Source organism: Ahaetulla prasina, chromosome 1 (assembly GCF_028640845.1).
Source record: "Ahaetulla prasina isolate Xishuangbanna chromosome 1, ASM2864084v1, whole genome shotgun sequence".
NCBI lineage: Eukaryota > Metazoa > Chordata > Lepidosauria > Squamata > Colubridae > Ahaetulla > Ahaetulla prasina.
The window spans coordinates 169,845,201-169,867,467 of record NC_080539.1 but is presented as its reverse complement, the minus strand read 5'-3'; positions in this window follow the sequence as shown (position 1 = coordinate 169,867,467).

Below are 22,267 nucleotides of genomic sequence, written 5' to 3'. Positions count from 1 at the left end.
TAGAGTAGATAAAGGGACAAATAATTGACATTTCAGGGCTCCCCTCCTCCCTGCCCAGATTGTCATTTCATGCTTCAAAATTGTGTCTGAGTTCCAAATAACTTATTATAGATGGGGAGGAGGGCAGGAGTTACCAAAAATATAGGTAGTCCTCAATTTACAACCGTTCATTTAGAGATGTTTGAAGTTACACCACCACTGAAAAAAAGGGACTTACGACTTTTTTACACTTATGACCGTTGCAGGTGATCAAAATTAGCACTTGGCAACTGACTCGTATTTATGACAGTTACTGTGACCCACGGTCATCTGATCGCCTTCTGACAAGCAAAGTCAATGGGGAAGCCAGATTCACTTAACAACCATGTTACTAACTTAACTGCAGTGATTCACTTAACGATTGTGGCAACAAAGGTGCATTAAATGGGGCAAAAATCATTTTAAACAATTGTTTTGCTTAGCAACAGAAATATTGGGCTCAACTGCGGTCGTAAGTCAAAAGGACTCCCTGTATTTGAGCACTTGCAATTTTACACAGTGCACTGGCTTAAATCACCGTTAAGACTACTAAAATATAATGAAATTTGACTCTACAGCCTTGAAGCTAAGTGTTTTTACTTGTGGCTCAGCTCCATTTCAATATGGACAAGCAAAATAATAAAATGAAAACTTCGAAACCATATATAATCCTGATTGGCCTAAACTCTGCCTTTAAAATATTAAAAGAAAAAAAACCTCTATTCGGCATAAAACCCCAGGATTATTAACTGCTTCATTTCCTATAAATCTATATATTTTGTTTGTATCCTGCCTTTATTATTTTTACAAATAATTCAAGGCAGCTAACATATCCTACGCACCTTCCTCCTCCTATTTTTTCCACAACAACAACCTGTGAGGTAGATTGGGCTGAGAAAGAGTGACTGGCCCAAGGTGACCCAGCTGGCTTTCATAGGAATGCTATATCATTGCTACATATGTCAACCCTTTTATAAAAAGTAGAGGTTTTTCTAATTCAGAGGTGCCAGAATTTTGTAATTATATTTGATCACAATGTAGAAACATTAAGTCTTGGATTTTTCTTTCTCACTGAATTTTTTCTTTCTTTCACCCTAATGGAATATTGGGAAGAAATTATGTAGCAGGACTCTGTCAGTCCATGCATGGTAACTTCCAAAAACTGGAAGAGGCACACAGTCCCAGGAAAAAGCAGAAACACTGCTATGCAAACATGTTACACATTTGCAGCTTTGCATGGTTCCTTTATTTTGTTACTCAAGGAACATCAACATCTTCATTTTTGTTTAACACCATCTAAATTAAACATACTGGAGAGGAAACCCCCCCACCATTCTATGCATTGGTAACAATACTGAATCTGTTATACAGAATGTACCCTATAGACAGCGTACAACCAATTACATTAAAAGTTTGAACTGGTTGTCATTTTCTTCTAAAGTCTTCTTCATTTCTTGTTTCATGCCTGGCCTTTGGAGAAGTACAATAACATTTTCTCAAGAAAAAAAATTACTTAGTGTACGGCACCTCTGGGAAAAAAAACCTTGAAAGCGATTAATTTAATAAAATATATTGTGATTGGACCTACAGGGCCTGACTTTGGGGTACGACTTGTTTTTCAAACTCTACAAAGCATGGAAAGATAAGTCGAGAGTTGATTGAAATTAAGTTGAACAAATCTGTAATCATCCATTTGGGAGAATGTAAAGATAAACACGTAACTAACCTGGGTCAATTTGCCCAGGAAAATTGAATCCATTGCCCACGAATTGCCATGGTGGCAATTGTTTGAAGTTGGGGTTTGGGTTCAATTAGATTTTAACGTGGTCTCTTTAAAACACAAAAAAATATACATGAATTGCTAGAGTTCCAGCCGAAGAGCGAAACACGTGCAATGGTTGCAGCCACATGATTTTAATATTAACCATGCCAGAAGCGCATTCATCATCTGCAGCAATACAGACACCCTCATGATAAATTGCTCCTAGTCTGTTCTCTTCCCTTGATTAATATTCAGTTTCTGCTGCTGCATAAGATGAAACACCGTATCTATCATTACCAAAGAAGGAACATAATGAAGTTCTGACACAACCAATATTCCGGAGATGTAGCATAGCGATAGTATATTTGATCAAGGAAGGTTCAAGAAAGACCTTTTAACATATTAGGGAAATTGACCTAGGATTCTAACTCTGCAACAGACCTAAGTGGCTGAGAACTGATGGAGGGGTATATACGCTTTCCACTTACATTACACGCTTATGACGAAAGACAATATTTTGTGCCATTCAGCTCTTATTTATTTTGGTGCCTTCTCGTCAGTGTTGACTCCTGGTGACTGTCTGGACAAGCCCCTGCAGTTTTCTTGGCAGGGTTTTTCAGAAGTGACTTGCCGTTGCCTCCTTCCTAGGGCTGAGACTGGCCCAAGATCAACCAGTTGGTTTTATGTCTAAACTCATGATCTTCTAATTTCTAGCCTGATGCCTTAACCACTACACCAAACTGGGTGTTTAACCAAACTGGCTCTTGAGTCAAGAGTAAGAAAAATTGTGCTAATGTCATCCTCACATCCAACTAGAACAAACCTAAGCATTTTGCGCGGCAAGGGTTTTTCACAGAAGCATATTTGTAAGCTATCTGTTCAGCTGCAGAATAAAACAGCAGATCAGCAGAGGCTATATATAAATACTAATCTCCCCTTTCAGAAAATTTAAATGCCTGCATTTTCATTTGCTCAAACAATTTGACAGGTTTAAGATGAAAACACATCCCTTGCAGCAGGACAAAAAAAGAAATATTCTAGCCAAACAATATACATCGGTAATGACATTTCTAGATTCTGTAACAGGGAGATATGCCAAGCCTTCAGTGGCCCAAATTCAATGATATCAGTAAGATGTATCGACCAGCCAAACTTCATAATCAACCAGCCCTGTCTGATATGTCAATGATTGGACTGCGCTACTCTAGAGAAGGAAGAAAAGTAAGATATGAAAAATGTGAGATATGCAAATACCCGTTCTCCAATTACTTTGATTAAAAACAGTGATGATGATAAAGTATCTCTGTTCCAAAAAGAATATGGAAAATTTGGATGCTTGGGTAAGATCCATATAGCCAGCAGGGGCACCAGCAATCCGAGGTAGTACATTCCAGCAACCAAGCAATCACATAAAGATGCCAATGCTGGTTTTTCCTATAAATTTAAGCTATTGCACAACAACTCAAGATTTAAAATCTAACCGAACCATATCCATATGCTTTCCTTCTTGATCAAGTATATAACGTCCTCTCCAACTATTACTACTATTACTACTATTACTATTATTACTATTATTATTATTATTATTATTATTATTATTATTATTATTATTATTATTATTATTATTATTATTATTACTATCCCATTGCAGACAATTATTGAAACCGTATACATGATGTACAGTGACAATAAAAGCTATACTATCCTGAAACCTAAGTCTACCAAGAAATGAATGGGGCCTATTTACAAGCAATGGACACTAGGATAAAACATTAGTGTTTACTTAGGGCAGGTTTTGAAAACCCCAATCCAGTCTACCCTACCTTGTCCATCCTGAATAAAAACCCTGCACATCCAACTCTGCAGCATAAGGCACCCCTGTCCTTTTGACGACAATTTCTACACTAAGCTAATTCAGACATTTTATCAATCTCTTCCCCTCATGATGCCACTCCGCCTCACTTAGGCAGAGAACTAAACTGTCTTTTGCAGATTTTTGCCACCTAGACTATACTACACTTCAGTTCAGAAGCAAAGCTTCACAATACACTTTATCTTAATTAAGAATTGGGCATATTTATTTTGGACTGGGAATGGGTTGCGAAAATAACAGCATCACCCAGCAAGGATAATTCAAAGGAGGATATAATTGAAATGATGTAAGTAGAATTCGGAAAAGTTTTTCCTTGACTTTTAAATCAGTCCCAAAATTCTTTGCCTTGTGATATTTTCAACTCCTGACTTCCCAGCATAAGTGTTAACAGATACTTTTCCATACTATAACCTTTCTTTGTAAGTAACGTTGTCTAAAAACAATAATTCTTTAATGAGTCCAAAGTAAAACATTAAAGGAACAGTGGCGTAAAATTGTAAATGTTACAACTTGGATATTTTGTTTTTACAGTGGGGCTCTTTAAACGGGATCTTTTACAAAAGATTGCATAATGAATGCAATTCTGTTCACTGTTCTCACTCATAGCAAAGGCCCATTTCTAACCAGCCACCCGTGTTTTTCCTTAAAAATTACAGCAGCTAAATAGGCTTTCTCCCTAGAAGATACCTGCAAAGCTCCTTGCTCCCCACCCCTTCTGCTCATCCCTACTATCTGGGTGGAGAAACTGCCTGTTTTGGTTACATAAGGAATGGCACTCACACCCAATCCATACAAATAAAGGAAATGGTCTCACAGGCATACAAGTACTGAATGGGGCATTATGGCCACATTAACAGCCATGGATGTACTATATTCAGATGGTTTTTAATTAAAAGCAATAGGGCAAAGCCTAAGAGAGAACTGGGAAGGCTTAAAAGTCCAGCTTTGGGTAGACTTTTGTTTACATCAGAGTCACTGCTGGTGGGAAGATAATAGGCTCTGCCTGAATACACAAGATACAACATTCAATTTTTAGCTGTTGTTGGATCTTGCCTTTTTATTTTATTTCTTGGTTTACATCTTTAGTAACATTCACTTGAAGGGATAAACAGAGAGAGAATCTCATTCCTATTCAAACACAGTTCTTTGTGGAATCTCCTGGCTTCTGGAAGAGAAACCAGGACAATGTCACTAGTTGGGGGGAAAAAAACTGAATTAAGCTATATTGTCCTGTAAAGGTAAAGTCTTCTTCAAATAGAGTCCAGCCCGGATGGCCTCATAGAAACATCCATACAGTTTTCTTACTAACAGTAAGAGATTTGTCATTGTCTTCAGCCAGGGTGTAGTTCCATCATATGCTAATTGCAGGATGGTGGTTTTTCTTCTTCTTTATTTTATCTCCAATTTCCAGAAGGGGAACCCTGAGATTCTTCCACCTGCACTCTTAAAACAATTTATCTGTTCAATCTGCACTGTGCAAAAGAAACAGCCATCTCTTCTTAATGCCTGCAGCAGTTTTTGGTAATCAAATGAACCAGCTCTTTGGAATACTGACTTGGTGGCTTTGAATGGAAAATTCCTTCAGTCTCTTTTGGAGAAAGGATGCCCAACTCCACATGTCGGTTTGCGTTCCGCATGGCCATAAATATCGCCTTCCCTGGTGCCCCTTAGTCTCTTATTGACACTTCTACATTCCATCTTGTTAAGGGTTCGATTACTAATTCCTTGGACTCAATCCTGCATGGAACTTTGCCCAAAGTCTGTCCCCTATGATTTTTTTTTTAACTCATTGCAAGAAGGGCATTTTGCATCTGTTAAGTGCATCTGCATTACTTCCCAAAGAAATAGGATCGTGGCTTGAAATTTGGTGCTGGGGTGTAGAATCTGCTGTAGACCAACGTCCTCTGTAAGCACTGCATTGTCCAGCATGCTATTTCTTCCTCCCTCTCCCCCCCCCCGCCCCCGCTTTTTCACTGCTACGAAGTCCAATTCCTTGACTGTTCCTTGTTCCTCGAGACAAATTGGATTTCCATGCTCTGTCACGAAGCAGTGGAAGGACGGTGCTTTATGCAGCACGCAGACCCCGACTTCGGCCAAGTCACGAAAAATTCCAAGGGTATCTGGACTGCTCTCGGCCCCTTGCCCCTCTCCTTGCTGCTTTTACCAGGCGGCCTGTCATCCTCCTCCAACATGACAGCACTTCCAGGGAAAGGTTTAAAATAAGAGAGCTGGCTCGGCCTATTTAGCTAGTCACGTGGAGCGAGGCCATGCCAGTCTCGGATTTTGCTACGTGCGTGGCCTATGCTGGGCTGGGCAGCCGCCGCAAACCTGAATCATAACGCCCCCTGATGATTAACCAAGAGGCGGAAGCAGCAGGAAGCACGCGATCCATGTGGCTCCGGTTAATTTCCGAAGGGATCCTGCGATTCCTGATTAAAGGCGTTCAAGCTGGGACGGATACAGGGGCGAGGGAAGAGGCCGAAGGGGCGGGGAAGGGTGAACCCATCCCATCTAAAACAGTCCTGATCGACTTCGACGCTTAAACCTGTCTTTTCCGATTGCAACTCTTAAAAACGCCAGATGGACTTAGCGAGACGGGGAAATGTAACTGCGAAAAAGCCAAAAGCCTTCCGCCAGGGGAGCTTTACCGCCTGAACTCTCAATCAACCCTAGCTCTGATCCGTCAGTTGAGCTGACGCGCTTCTCCCGCCTGTACTCGTGAATGGACGCCACCTGGATTCTCTCCTCCTCCCCCCGCCAACTTCCCTTCCTCCTCCTCACCCACCCTCCGCTTCGCCCTTTCCGCGTTGTTTGCGCAAAAGCGCTAAAGAACTCCTTGGGGCCCCCCATCCGAGAGCCATCTCTTGGAAACAACATATATGTTGTACCTCCTGCCTTCCCTTGTCAACAGTCTCGGGTTCCTCCTCCTCTCTTCCCCTCCCTCCTTTTGCAAAGCTGAAGACTACCTGGAGGGGAGGGGAGAGGAGAGGAGAGGGAGGGGGCGGAAACCAGCAGAATAATTACTGAAGCTCCAACACGCAGAGCTTTTTCCTTGACGCACTGACTCCCGATGAGCACTTTCGAAGCCTGGAGAAAACCTATATCAACGTTCCCCTTTCTTCTTTCCCCTTTCTTTTTCTTACGTGAGCTTCTCCAGAAGTTCACTTGCACATGGACGACCTGCTTCTTCCACACCTTCCAAAATAACCCCAGCTTAATAGAGGGCGGCGAGGCTTCTCTGAAGGACCCCGCTTCCTCTAGAGGAACAGGGGTTGAACCATAGACGTTTCAGCGAAAGGTTTTTTTTTTTCAATGGCAGGCTCACGGAGCAAATTGTTTTGTGGTTCCGGGCACCAAAAGTTTGCCACCTTTTCCAATCAACGCGCTAAACGAAAAGGTTCCTGAAGCGCTCTCGATACTGATCAAACTGCCTCGCTTAGCATTCCTCGCGTTCAAGAGAGTTCTCGCCTATCGCAGTGCTATTTAGGAATGGCCGTTTGACACGTCGTTATAGGCGGCAAAAACGGAAAGATGAATGAAACTGCCCCAGCCCGTCTGGAGGAAAATGGCACATCGCTGGGGCTCACGGGAGATCGCCAAACTCAGCAGAACTTTCGCAATGTGGTCTTTGGGGGTCGTTAAGCGAGGAAGGATGGAAGATTTTGTTTGGTCTGTTCTTACGGTCGCTTTTACTTCTTAAAAATAGATTCAAAAGATTTAGACTCGAGCTCCCTTCTTTGAAACCTCCTTCTTAATAAAATAAAACAAAACCACAACAAACCGTTTAGTCACAGCACCTCTTTCCAAAACAAACACAGGTCCCTAGCCTAGGGAAGCGTGTCACTGCTTCACAGCAGGTCTCTGCAATGGAGAAGTCAGGAAAGGTTTCATCTTTCCTAAGTGGAGACGAATGCGGATGTTGTGAGGCAGGATGGCTATGGCGTGCAAAAAGAAAAGATCAGTATTGGCGAAAGGGACCAAGGGAACCTGGAAACTAAATAATGAGCTGCAATCGTGAGCGATTTTAATGCCCCAGTCTCCATTCCCTCGCTCCCTTTAAGAGCAGCTTCTTCATATATAAAACTTCTGCCCACTTTTCTGCCTCCGGCGTTCCTCTTTGCACCCCCCCCCCCATTTTGCAGTATTTGCATTGTCACCGATCTCCCTGCTTTAGGCAAGTATCTCCAAGGCGTCGGATTTCCCTTCACCATCACAACTTTTGCCTGCAGGGGGATCCCACGAGAATGGCCTTTAGCTGTCCGAGGTCCTGAAACAAAAGTCCCGTTGCTGCAGTCAGGCTTTTAGGTGCGCACTCTTGCCTTGGATGGATTTCTGCGGCCGTTGCGACAGAGTCCGCAGCAGTGCTGTTCGCTGTCCAGGGTACTGAAATGGAATCTGTAGTCGAAGAATGCTTGCCCAGCGTACAGGAAAATCCTCCGCTATATACAATTTTTCCTCCCCACCCTTTTTTATAGCTAGTCACACCGATTCTGCACCAAAACTCGGGAGGAAGAAAAGTGATTTCAGCCAGCAAAACACAATCACTTAGTTGAACCCTATCTTCCTTTCTCCCTCGCGCGCACTCACTCTTTCACACACAGACAGACACAAAACCAGGGAAATACTGCAGAAGAACTCTTACGTGTAAAGAACGCACCACCAGATTCTTTTTAGAATAATAGCAAATCAGACGCAGAAACGAATGTTTCTTTTCTTCTCCTTCCCTCTCGTTTGCTCTATCGGAAACAACAATATGGTTGGAAAAATATCACCGTTTCTCCCAGCCTGCCATAGTTCTCCCTTCCTTCCACGGCTTTAGCCGTGGAAGAGCTTCCGAAGCAAGCAGGGGGCTTTCATCCTCTGCTTTCCCTTACCTTCGCTCCAGATGAGTTCTGTTCGGTTGCCTCTGTGGAGGGTAATGAGACTGGGGTGTGCTGCTGCAGTTGGGAAGTAAGAACAGCCGCTCCTGACCTCCCCAAATCTCCTTCTTCAATGGAATGGGAGCTGTGCCCTCATCAAAGATGGCCGTCGCTCCCAACGTCAGCAGCTTTTAATAGACATCTATTGAGAGGCAGAGGGGGATGGGAGGAGAGGAAAAGAGGACGGGGTGGGGGGAGGCGGAGGCAGGCTGTCTGTGGGAGCTTGACTCATCAGAAGCTGCTGTTGCTGCACTGTACCGCAATCCTTTGCATTTTGCTCCACTTGTTATTAAATAGGATAAATTCGTTTCAAATTGTGTAAAGAACATTAGTTTGAAGTGACCTGGACTGCATTCTATAATATGAATAGATTTTGCTTATCCATGTGGAGCATTTTTATTTTTTTTGGCGAAGGTTTGATTGAATAGTGGAGAGAAGGAGAAATAATGCGGTAGTGATTTGTTTTCACCAAAGGGGTGGTGCAAAAAAAAAAAAAACCTGAAAGAAAGAACGAAAGGGTATCCCTCTGAAGTCCCCAGTAACTCCATATATGGCCTGTCGACGTGGGCTTCTATTTTTATGTAATGTTTTTCTTCTGTATTGTTTCCTATGTTTCAACAGATCACCTTTTCTGACAGAGTGAAGGAGAGTCTCTAAACATGTTATAGTGCAAAAATTTAAGATCTCTTTTTCTACATCGAGCAATGGAATCAAACTGCTTAAATAAATACAGTACTTTCCAATGCAGTTCTGCCAGATGTGATTTCCTCAGAGCTAATCTTTTCAATAAACATATATTCCTTTAAAAAAAAAAATAACATACCAATGGAACAAATCTAATCCTCTCTAATTATACTTATTTTACTCAACTTGAAAATGCTAGCTAAACTGTTAACAGAAACTTATTTCTTAAAAGGAAGGCTTCTTTGCTGTTAAAAACGATAACACCAAAAACTAGCTGATGCATAAAAAATGCTTCTAGAATATGATTTAAAACAAGTAGACTTCAAACACATGAATCCAAATCTTCCTGTACTATAGAACAATCATAATGAAGCATCTGTCTCATCCGTAAGTAAACAAACAATCTGATGACATGAAATGGCATATTTTTCACAAAGGACCATTCTGAGTTGCAGAATTGAGGAGAAAGCAATTTTTAAATACTTTAGTAAAATAAAATAGTTTATCAAGTATCGTGGGAGCTCTGCAGGAAAGTAGAAATAATATTATATGTCCTCTTTAGTGTTTACTTTTTTCCCCACTAAAAACCTGATTATTGGCTATGCACTGAATATTTAGAAAACTCTGTCCTCACAAAAATACCAGTAAATGTTCTGAAATGAGGTGAAGAGGATATTTGTTAAGTAAAAAAAGAAAAATAAACAATGATGATCACAGAAGTAGGTATGAGTTGTGTATGCAACATTCCACAGTTAATGTGGCTATTGCTAGGTGTTAAAGGGACTGGGATGGGATGGAGTTCTTGTCTTATTAAAAGTTCACCTATTCACATATAGTCCAACCTGTATATCAAGGGAGTCCAACCTTGGTAACTATAAGATTTGTGGACTTCCAACTCCAAGAACTCCCCAGCATCCCTAATCTAAATCAACAGTAAAACTCTGCTTTTTCATTTATAGGACTTGCATTGAGGGGAAAAAATGTTGGGCTGGAGTTGAGACAACCACTCCAATTGTGGTTTAATTGCACATTTTATGCAGGCCTTTTTTTTAAGGCAAGCTATATTAATAAATGCAATAGCAAAGCTCCCATTCAATGAGACAGGAATATAAATGGTAAACAAGTACAATATAGCCCAGTTATCTCTATTGTTAGTGGAGAATTGTGCTTAAGAACAACTTATTTATTATTATTTTATTTGTTAAATTTATTTACCACCTATCTTGCCACTCTACCCTAAGCTACTCTAGGCTGCTTACAATAATAAAAAAGAAGAAAATGAAATGAGTATAAGCAGAACAGAAGTAAAATAATGATAAAATTATCAAAAGTAGGCTCTCCTCACTTCATGTAATTTATAATTTTCATCCAAAAATTCACTTTCTGTGGAAAAATGCTATTATGCAATAATTGTCAGCACAGTGAATTTGCACATGAAAACCTGCCAAAATTATTTCCCACTAAAATTATTTGAATATTTTCCCACTAAAACCTCATTCTGCCTTTACCTATACATTTGTTGTACAATTGTTCTAGTTGCATGTTCTGTCTCTCACTTCAATATCTGCAGTAGTTATTACTGTTTTCGCAGGATCAAAGTGGCCATCAAAATCTTGTCCAATCAGCATTCCCAAAATGCAAAGGAAAAGCCCCTCTAACGTTAGAAACAAATTTAGATTGTTACATTGCTTCAAAGTTGGTGAAGAACCCCCAACCTTAGAATGAACTTTTAACCAACCAAGAAAATCTACTGCAAGCAACACAACGAAGAATGATAATCAAACTTGTACTATTATGATGAAATGCATTCTACTCTATGTCTGCTATGATAACCGCATGCATTAACAGAAAAGATGGAGAAACCGCTTTCCCTGTACAGTACATAGCTACATAGAATATGAGACAAGGAAGTAAATGCATTTGAATAATGTAGCAGTGAAGAATAAGACTCTGAAAATGTATGAGCAGATTTGTCAATGCATTTGGGTTACAAAATGTGACAACCTATTCCCGTTTTTCCATTGATTCAATGACTCTGTTTATATGAGTTTGTTTCATGCAAGGTTTTCAGAGAGCACAAAATAAGGGAAACCTGTACTGAGTTTGGAAATGCTTTTGTTCAGGATACTCCTGATAGGCAAGCATAACCAAGCCCAGATAGGTGACATACCAACAGTAGCCCAGGCCACAGATGCCAGCAGCTGTGATAAGCTGCATGCAACGTCTTAGGGGACTAGTGAGCCACTTATGCTGCTACGAGAGTAGCAAAGATATCAGGGAGACTATGGTTGTAAGATACCCTATAGCCCAATTCCTCCTCTGCATGAGAACAAAAATAGAGTTGTTCTATTGTGAGATGGGTGGTTTTATAAAATTATAAATAAATAAAAACAAAGCAACCACGCCAACGTTTATTACTGCTGAGGATATATGGCGTTTTCATGTGGTGGATTTCCATTTATTTCCATTTCCCCATCTCCCACACCAACATATGCCTCCACACTTTTGCCTTTGTAGGGATATCCAACCTTGGCAATTTTAATACGTTTGACTTCGACTCCCAGAATTCCCCAGGCAACCATGCTGGGAATTGAAGTCCACAAGTCTTAAAGTTGCCGTGGTTGGACACCCCTGCCTTACAGTGTTCCTTTGGAGGCGTGAACCTATGCTTCTCTTTCTTCATGGGTAAGGGGTTCTATTGCACCCAAGTGCTTGCCCCATGCACATGCATTTTTTTTTCTTTTAGAAATGTTATTAAATGTATCATCCCATCTGGTCTCCTATTTGTTACATCAAAATATGGCTGAGGATGCCTAGCAGCTGTGCGGGGGAGAGGAAACTAAGGGGGGGGGGAAATTTCAGCTTTGTTGCCAAGCAACAAAGACCGGAGGGAGATAGCAATCCTGGGGGAGCTTGAGAGGAAACAGGAAACAGATTTGGCCAGAAAGGAAGCAGGAAGTGGGTGTTGGTTGGAGCACAGTATTTGGGGGCCAGGTCTTATCAGACCAGAGATGATTCCCAAGAAGAAGAAAGAAAAGAAAAGAAAAAGAAAAAGAAAATCTGGTATTTATATTCCAATACAATACTTATAACCTCTGCATATTTGAGCTGCAGATACATAAAATTAATGCCATCCTCTAGATGCTTGGATATTGAACTACATCACATACAATCCATATCTCTGAAAACTGAATGGGAGAAGCCTGGCCCATATATTTTACACTCATTGCTCAGTTCTGCAACACAGGTCCATACAATAGGACAACCCAGATGATGATTACTCATTCGGATGAACAATTTGCAAATGTTCAAACTGAGTCCTTTGCAACAGCAATGGAAACATCTTGAAAATAATATGGCTTGCGTGGATGCATCCCCAAAAGAGGTATTGTTAAACCTAGAGAAATTTAGCCAGAGATTAATATGGCCCACCATATTAAAAGTAGAAATCCAATCTGTTCTGGCTGGCTAATGTTACTTTAAAATAATTTAGGTTTTAAAAGATAGAGCCTAGACAATGTTCACAGGAAATCTCAGCTGTGCGTCTAACATTCCTTTGCAATATTATTGGTCAATCACACAGAAGTTTATATTGCAGATTAGTAAAACAGTCCATAATCCTAGAAAATGGCGTAATAATATCAAATCGGATTTTATTTTAATAAACATTAGTCACTCAAAATAATATTTCTCCATGCTGTTTCGTAGATTATTTCTGAAATGGAAATGAATCACGAGGAAGGGAAGATGGTCAGAAGTTTCCCTTGGCCCAACCATATTAATTGCTAGGGGGACTCACCTGGGTTATTGCCATAACAATTATGAAGCATTTTGCATGTGTCACATTAGGAAAATGTGAAAAAGCCTGTTTAATTTGAACTTAGCAGGTACAATATTATTTGGATCATAAAATATTAAGGTTTCCAGCTTTGTTGTTCACAAAGGCCCCTGAATTCTTTGCATCACTGTGTTCATGTTAAAAACTGCACAACTTGGAGAATTGTATTATTTTCAGATAATGCAAGTCATCGAAACCTTATATAATCGTATTATTTTTGACTAGTACAGTGTATGGCAATTATTTGTTGTCACATTCATTCAAATGCTTTTAAGAACTGCTTGATAGACGATATCATTTTTGCTGGCTTCTTTAAAATTAGATAAGCACCAGCTTCCTAGCTTCACTGCATATGTATAGGCAGTGTAAACAATTTTGTAAAGAAAATATCTTGAAAACAAAGCAGAAGAGCTTTGTAGTTTAACTTTTGATCCTGTTGAAGTTCAGATTTAATTAGTACATACACTGTGGTCAATGGGGCTTCTTTTAGGGTATGTGCAACCTGGTAACCATGTTAAAACTAAGGTTAATAACCATGTAATCCTGAACACTGAAAATTATTTTTTTTTTAAGTTTAAAAAGAGCAAATATGATTTGATTTTGATTTTTTGGCCTTGAAATCCAATGCCAGACAGAGAATAGGAAAAGCTCCATTGGCATAGAAATGACACCAATGACATTTTGCCACAAGAAAGGAAGTTAATGTTTATCTCTTCATACAGATTTGAAGGTATATGGTTTTTATTTATGTTATTCAGGATCTCAGAGCTAAAGCATATATTTGATCATCAGAGTAGGTTGGATTTCCCAAGAGGAAAGACCACTTTACATTCCTTCCCTATGGCTTCAAACTTGTAAGGACCGAGTTTTTCATAATTCCACCACTGCCAATCACAATGAGCAATTGCACTTGAGTTCTTTGCTTTCCCATTAAGGCATTCTATGTTAGCCCTTAGCTTAATGTTTTTTTTTCATACATCTTTAGGGTAGAACGTCTGGTTTCAAATTTCAAGTATAACTAAAATGTTGCTATATGGAATTTTTCTCTTCAGGGTTTTTATCTCTTCATCATTGATTTAATATATTATTATTTTTTAAAGTTTTATTTTTACAATCATATCAAATAATTCATCCAATGTACAGTTATATACAATTAGTCGGGCTTGCCCAGTCACCACCCCCCTTTTTAACACTCTTCCCTCTTCTACCTTCTTTTACTTTCCAAACCTTCCTCTCCTTCTCTTATCTACATCCGCCTCCTCCACCCTACACCTTCCTTCTCCTCTACTATCCCTCTTCCTTCCTCTTCTCCTCTTTCCTACCTCCTACTCTCTTTTCTCCTCCTCACCGTTCTAAAATGGTAACTATGCAGACCCGATCCTACATTAATTATATTTCTTCAATAATCCCTGTACATTAACCATCACTCCATCTCTACCAAACCCCCATTCCCTCCCCTTACCCCCACCCCCATCCCGACTTCCCAGAACAAAATGCAGGGTATCAAAACTAACAATCATAATCCAAAATAATTCCTAAATTATAATCTCTAGTCACACCACACTTAGTCACACTCTCAATTCCCCTCTCCTTCAAAAATATATCTAATACAAAATATTTCCTAAATTTACTCATATGCTATTCGATATTTTTTTATCTGATACTTATTTTGAATATAATCAATCCACATTTTCCATTCTAAAATATATTTTTCTAGTGTATAGTCTTTCAAGTAAGCGGAGATTTTTGTCATCTCTGCCAGATTTGATACTTTGAGTGTCCATTCTTCGATTGTAGGTAATTCTTCTTTCTTCCAATACTGAGCAATCAAAAGTCTTGCGACTGTTATTAAGTTCAAAATCAATTTAGTCTCTATAGCTGTGTAGTCCATAATTATTCCTAGTAGAAAGAACTGGAGTAAACTTAATCTTCTTTTCAAAATATTCTGCATGATCCACCATACTTTAATCCAAAATGCTTTAACTTTTTACAAGTCCACCATATATGGTAATAAGTAGCATCTTCACAATCGCATCTCAACATTTAGCAAGATCTAATATGTGTTTCTTGTAAACAGGTAATGTCATTTTTAAATTGTTTCAAATAATGAAATACTTTCCTTCTCTTCTACGGTGAGTTCAGGCCATTAACATTCCAAGATAGGAAACTTTTAGAACACCAGCCGCAGATCACATTTTACTTTAGGCCTTGCTCCTCCCACTGTTTCCGTTGTAGTAGTTGCCAGTTGTTGTTGCGCCTTCATCTCTTGTTCCTTGCGTTTAGCAGCAGCTCTTGTCAACCTTTGTTCTTTTGAATCTAAACCCGTCATAGGTATTTCCAACACTTGTAATAAATCTTCTTCCATCACAATCTGTTCTTGTACCTGCTTCACTTCTCTTTCCTTCACTTCAGCCTCCCTTCCTCTAGCTTCCAATGGGGGAAGACTTCCAACTTTTAATACCTCAACATAAAATTCTCTTGCTTTTCCAACCGTATTGAAACGATATACTTTCCCTGCATAATATACTATTATACCAGTTGGAATATCCCATCTATATTCAATCTGATGTTTTTAAGTTCATTCACCAGGAAGGCAAATTCCTTCCTAGCCCTTAACATTTTGGTGGAATTTCCTTTAATATCAAAATATCTTGACCAGCAATCTGAATCTTCTCCCCTTATATGAAGCTTGCAAAATCTGATTTCTCACTGTTCTGTTTGTAAAATAAATAACAACATCCCTTGGCAACTTTTTTGCCTTGCTATCCAAGAATTCACGATATATTTTTTCAATTTGATAAGCCACATCTGCTGGACGAGCTGCTAATATCTCAGCAAATACTTCAGAAAAAATTTCCCTTAAATTCTCTTCCTTATTTTCTTTCAAACCTCGAATTCTAAGAGCAAATTCCATATTTCTATATTGTATCAAAACTATTTCATCCTCTGTTTTTCCATTTTACTTTGAAATTCATCCATTTTATTTTCTAATTTTAAATTATGTTGCTTAATTTCTTCAACCTCCTCTTCCAATAAAATCACATTCGTTGCCAAACTTGGTACTGCCATTACAAATCCTTCTTTAACTTCTTTATTTCCCACTTGAATTTCTGATATCTGCTCTTTCATTTCAGACATCTCATCAGTTATTACTTTAAATTTTTCTTCTATAAAGCCTTTTAAGTTCTCTTGTAACGCCTCTAAATTCAATGTTCTAGTCTCTGCTGTATGAGCTGGAGAGGCACCAGCTGATAAAGTTCCAGAGCTCTTTGTTACAGTAGACTTTAATTGTTTGGCTGCCATCTTCTATAAAATTATATATTTATTTATTTCCAACTTAATATTCACTTTAAATCTTCTTAACCTCTAAAAAACACAGTCTTTTAAAGCAGTATTTAAAAATCTCCCCTAGATTCTATCAGCAGGCAGCAAAGAGTTAAAGAGTAAAGCAGCAAGTAACATGCAAATTACCAACTGCAGATGGCAACGCTGAAAGTATCGCTTTCGCTTTCCACTCGTTAACTTGTTAACAATTCGCCTCCATTTTTTTACTGTTTTCAAGCTTGTTACAAAGTATCGGGGAATCGGCTTGGCTACTTGCTTAAAGTTCTCCCACTGTTTCCGTTGTAGTAGTTGCCAGTTGTTGTTGCGCCTTCATCTCTTGTTCCTTGCGTTTAGCAGCAGCTCTTGTCAACCTTTGTTCTTTTGAATCTAAACCCGTCATAGGTATTTCCAACACTTGTAATAAATCTTCTTCCATCACAATCTGTTCTTGTACCTGCTTCACTTCTCTTCCTTCACTTCAGCCTCCTTCCTCTAGCTTCCAATGGGGAAGACTTCCAACTTTAATACCTCAACATAAAATTCTCTTGCTTTTCCAACCGTATTGAAACGATATACTTTCCTGCATAATATACTATTATACCAGTTGGAATATCCCATCTATATTCAATCTGATGTTTTTAAGTTCATTCACCAGGAAGGCAAATTCCTTCCTAGCCCTTAACATTTTGGTGGAATTTCCTTTAATATCAAAATATCTTGACCAGCAATCTGAATCTTCTCCCCCTTATATGAAGCTTGCAAAATCTGATTTCTCACTGTTCTGTTTGTAAAATAAATAACAACATCCCTTGGCAACTTTTTTGCCTTGCTATCCAAGAATTCACGATATATTTTATCAATTTGATAAGCCACATCTGCTGGACGAGCTGCTAATATCTCAGCAAATACTTCAGAAAAAATTTCCCTTAAATTCTCTTCCTTATTTTCTTTCAAACCTCGAATTCTAAGAGCAAATTCCATATTTCTATATTGTATCAAAACTATTTCATCCTCTGTTTTTCCATTTTACTTTGAAATTCATCCATTTTATTTTCTAATTTTAAATTATGTTGCTTAATTTCTTCAACCTCCTCCTCCAATAAAATCACATTCGTTGCCAAACTTCGTACTGCCATTACAAATCCTTCTTTAACTTCTTTATTTCCCACTTGAATTTCTGATATCTGCTCTTTCATTTCAGACATCTCATCAGTTATTACTTTAAATTTTTCTTCTATAAAGCCTTTTAAGTTCTCTTGTAACGCCTCTAAATTCAATGTTCTAGTCTCTGCTGTATGAGCTGGAGAGGCACCAGCTGATAAAGTTCCAGAGCTCTTTGTTACAGTAGACTTTAATTGTTTGGCTGCCATCTTCTATAAAATTATATATTTATTTATTTCCAACTTAATATTCACTTTAAATCTTCTTAACCTCTAAAAAACACAGTCTTTTAAAGCAGTATTTAAAAATCTCCCCTAGATTCTATCAGCAGGCAGCAAAGAGTTAAAGAGTAAAGGCAGCAAGTAACATGCAAATTACCAACTGCAGATGGCAACGCTGAAAGTATCGCTTTCGCTTTCCACTCGTTAACTTGTTAACAATTCGCCTCCATTTTTTTACTGTTTTCAAGCTTGTTACAAAGTATCGGGGAATTGGCTTGGCTACTTGCTTAAAGTTCTCCCACTTTCGTTCTGTCCGGTATAATCCTTTATTGTCCAAAATAAATCTCGGCGTTTGGTCGTGGTGATTGGTTCCGCCAAAGCAGAAGAATCCTCGGATCTGGAGCACTTCGGGTTACTGGAGGGAACTTAACCCTTCAAACCCCTTTTTTCTCAGGGGCTTTAGGGAAATTCAACCTCTGCCCTCAGCTCACCACCTTCTCCTTCTCCCGAAGAAGGGGTTTTCCGAACCGCTGGACAGCAGATTTAAGCTGTCCTAGTGATTCCACATAATCCAGAGGTTGGTGATCGTAAAGATCACCGCCATCACCTACGGTGCCAAACCGAAGTCCATTTAATATATTATTGAGGTTCATCTTATGGTCAGCCAGATGTTTGGACAAGATTTGGCATTTTTCTCCACCTATCAAGTCCTTCCCAAGGACCTGGGATAAATAGATGGTGTTGGATGGCGTTAAAGATTTCGTTGCAGGATATAAACTGTTCCAAGCATTATTAATGACATCAACATCATCATCATTATTATTGTTATTGTCATATGTATTTATTTTTAGAATTAGTATATTATGATTGTGTGTGTGTATGTATGCATGTGTGTGTGTGTGTGTGTGTGTGTGTGTGTGTGTGTGTGTGCGTGCAAGGGAGGGAGGGAGGAAAAGGGGAGGGGAATGAGAGAGAACATCTTACCAGTAATTTTAAGCCATTCTTTTATATCTTGTTTGTTCTATAGCCTACAAACTCAATAGCATTTAGCCCTAGGACAGCTACCCACTATACAAATTAGGAGAATGTTAATTAAATTCTTTTATAAGCTAGTCAGGGTCATTTGCCTGGTAATCTCTCCTGTCTTCCCCCAATTATCTCATACTTTTCAACTAGATTTTCCCAACCTTCCATATGTTGGATTTCAGTTCCTATGCTGGACAGGGATGGTAGATCTCATCAAGGGTTTGTTAGCTCCAGTGCACCATTTCCAGCAGTGACCTGCGAGAAACAAGTGGTGCATTTATCTCTTGTACTTACAAGTGAAATTGAGAAATAACTTCTCCATATTAAATCTAGTGGGTCCAGAGCAGTGGTGAAATATAAAATTTGTTATTACCGGTTCTGTGGGCGTGGCTTGGTGGGGGGGATTAATGTGACTGGGTGGGCATGGCCAACTTTTTTTTTACTTTTAAAAGCATTTTTTCTATAACCTCTTTTCTTCGGCCGAAGGAAAAATGGTTTTAAAAGTTAAAAAAAGCCCTCTGATGATCGTGCAGCTCAGCTGGGCATGGGGTGGGGGAGGGATTTTTGCTACCGGTTCTCCGAACCACCCGCCACCATCGCTACCGGATTGGGCGATCTGGTCCAAACTGGGAGCATTTCACCCCTGGTCCAGAGCTGTACACGGCCTTCAAATTGCCTGTGAAGAACCACAGTCCAGGAAGTAAATGGGGCCACCACATAATAAACACATCTGGGAGAGGTAGGCTAGAATTAAACTCGATTTGATTAAAATTAAATGTACACATCAGTGGGATCACTTCCAATATGCTTCATCGTTTTCTGTCATTTTAAAAATGAAAAAAAAAATTCATATTCTATTTTGTTATTTATTTATTTATTTTCGTCAAGCATGTATTTTATGACAGATACAAGTGTAAACATAATTATAAATACATGCAAAGGATATGAATAAAAGAAAACATTAGGACAGGGATGGTAGGCACGCTGGTGTGCTTATGCACATCCCTTACAGACCTCTTAGAAATGGGGTGAGGTTGACGGTAGACAGTCTAAGATTAAAGTTTTGGGGATTTGGGGAAGAAACCACAGAGTCAGATAGTGCATTCCAGGCGTTGGCCATTCTGTTACTGAAGTTGTATTTTCTGCAGTCGAGTTTAGATCGGTTTACCATGAGTTTGTATCTATTATGTGCTCTTGTATTGTTTTGGTTGAAACTGAAGTTTTCATTGGCTAGTAGGACATTGTAGCAGATGATTTTATGTACTATGCTTAGGTAAAATTGGGATTGGGAATCATACCCAAGGCTTTTCTAAAGCTGTACATGGCCTTGTGCTCTCTATGGAGTTTCTATAATGTGCAGGTTCAAGTAAAATGGCTACTAATGTCTCTCTATCCATTTTTTCTCTACAGAGCACCAGTGAAAATAATTATGTTCTTCTAAAGCCAAATATGTAATTTAGTAATTTAAGAATCCAGATTTGATTCATTGCGCATACATTTAGATTATTATCCTGCTCTTTCCATGGTAAAGCATCTAAAAATATTTTCCCTTCATCTGCCATTTCTTGCTTTGTAATTAGTTAAAATTTCTAATATGCTGAGACGACTTCCGGTGTCCAGTGGCAACGGACGTCTGGAAGGCTTCTCCTGCCTCCAGCGCCCGAATCCGGCCGCCGCCGAGGCCCTCAGGGGCCAGGTGTTCCGAAAAGGACACCTGCCGCACGGACGGCTCGCCAGGGGTCTCCCAGCCGACATACAGGACTGTGGGGACCGATGCTGGCGCGTCCTAGGCTTGGCGGGGTTTGGAGGCCACAGGCCGCGGCCATTATTTTGGTCGCCTGGGCGCTGTGCCCGTGACACCGGGCATTGATTTATAACTGCAGCAGCCTGGTGGTGAACAGGAACGGAGAAGAATTGAGGAGGAGAAGGAAGGGAATATCGGTAAATGTGAGTGGAGTGCTCCGAGTGCGGGGTTTTTCTCCTGCGGTTGGAAGGAGCACGAGTTATTCTGGAGAGAGGAGAACTTAAAATAAGAAGATTACGGTTTTGTGGAGCTCTGGAGAAGAGGTGATGGAGAAATTTAGGAGGGAAGGTTTGAGGCCCCTCCTTCTGGGGAACAGTGGTGGCGTCCAGCTTCCGCCTTCACTATGAGAATTTTGATGACATCACTTCCTTCGGCTTCCTGGTTGACTAACTGTACTCTGGACTCGTTGCTCCTGTGAGTGCCCCTGGTGGATCCGGAGGAAATTACAAGGATACTGTGCCTGCCTGAGGATTTTGTATTTTTTTTCCTTAATGGCAAAAGGTCAGAGACCAACTGCTGGAGAGATGGAGAGAATTTTGGAAAAGTTATCTAATATGGACAAGAAATTGGATGAAATAAGAGCAGAAATTGTGACTATCCAAAAGGATTTAAAGGATACTCAACAAGTTTCAGCAGAAAACAAGCAGAAAGTGGAAGGTTTGGAGGGTGAGATGCGGCAGTGCAGAAAAGAGAGGAGACGACAGGCAATGCTGTGCTTGGACTACAGATGGATAAAATGTCTTATTTCCTTAGGTTTCAAAATTTGGAAGAAGTGGACCAAGAAGACTTGAGAGATGTTGTGACTAAATTGTTGGGAGAATTTCTTGGGAGAGGTGTTGATTTTATGAATTGGGATGTGGATCGAGTTTATAGAGTTAATTTGCAATATGCACGCACGCATGCAGTTCCCAGAGAGGTTCATGTCAAATTTGTGAGAAGAGAGACGAGAGATGAAATTCTTAGAAAACATAGGAGTGGGGCACTGATTTACAGGGGCAGGAGATAGCCATTCTGAGGCAGATTCCCAGACAGGTGCGTGAAAAAGAAAGAAATATTATTTTTGTCAAGCAAATTGTACCAGAAGGAGTGGGCTTCAGATGGCTGATGCCAGAGGGATTGATGATTTTCCGGAGGGCATTACGAAAAAATCAGTACAATTGCGGAGGCTACGGCCTATGTGGAGGAACACAAAGCCCTCCTGGAATCAGATGACCCAGGAATTGAAGAAGGGGAGGTTATAGATCATGGGGCGGAAGCGGCTGCCGCTGTTGCGGCCCTGGAGTTGGGTCAGGGTGAACCCAGAGTTCTGAGATCCAAAACTAGGAAGTGATAAAGATATTTGGGATTGTGTTGGTTTTCCTTATTCTCTTTTGTACGATATTCTGTTTATTCTTGACCCTTCTTTATTACGTATTTAAAATTTGTAAACTTAGCTACTCCGTGTCACCTGCTTGCCATATGGCTGTTGTATGTGTTAAAAAATTTGAGTAAAATTCTTATTTTAGATAAGAAAAATGAAAATTTACCATACCTGATATGTATTTGTATAAACCTTTTTTGACTAATAAAAACTTTTTGAATAAAAAAAAAAATTTCTAATATGCTGGCAATGTATTAGAAGACAGTAATGTGCAGTT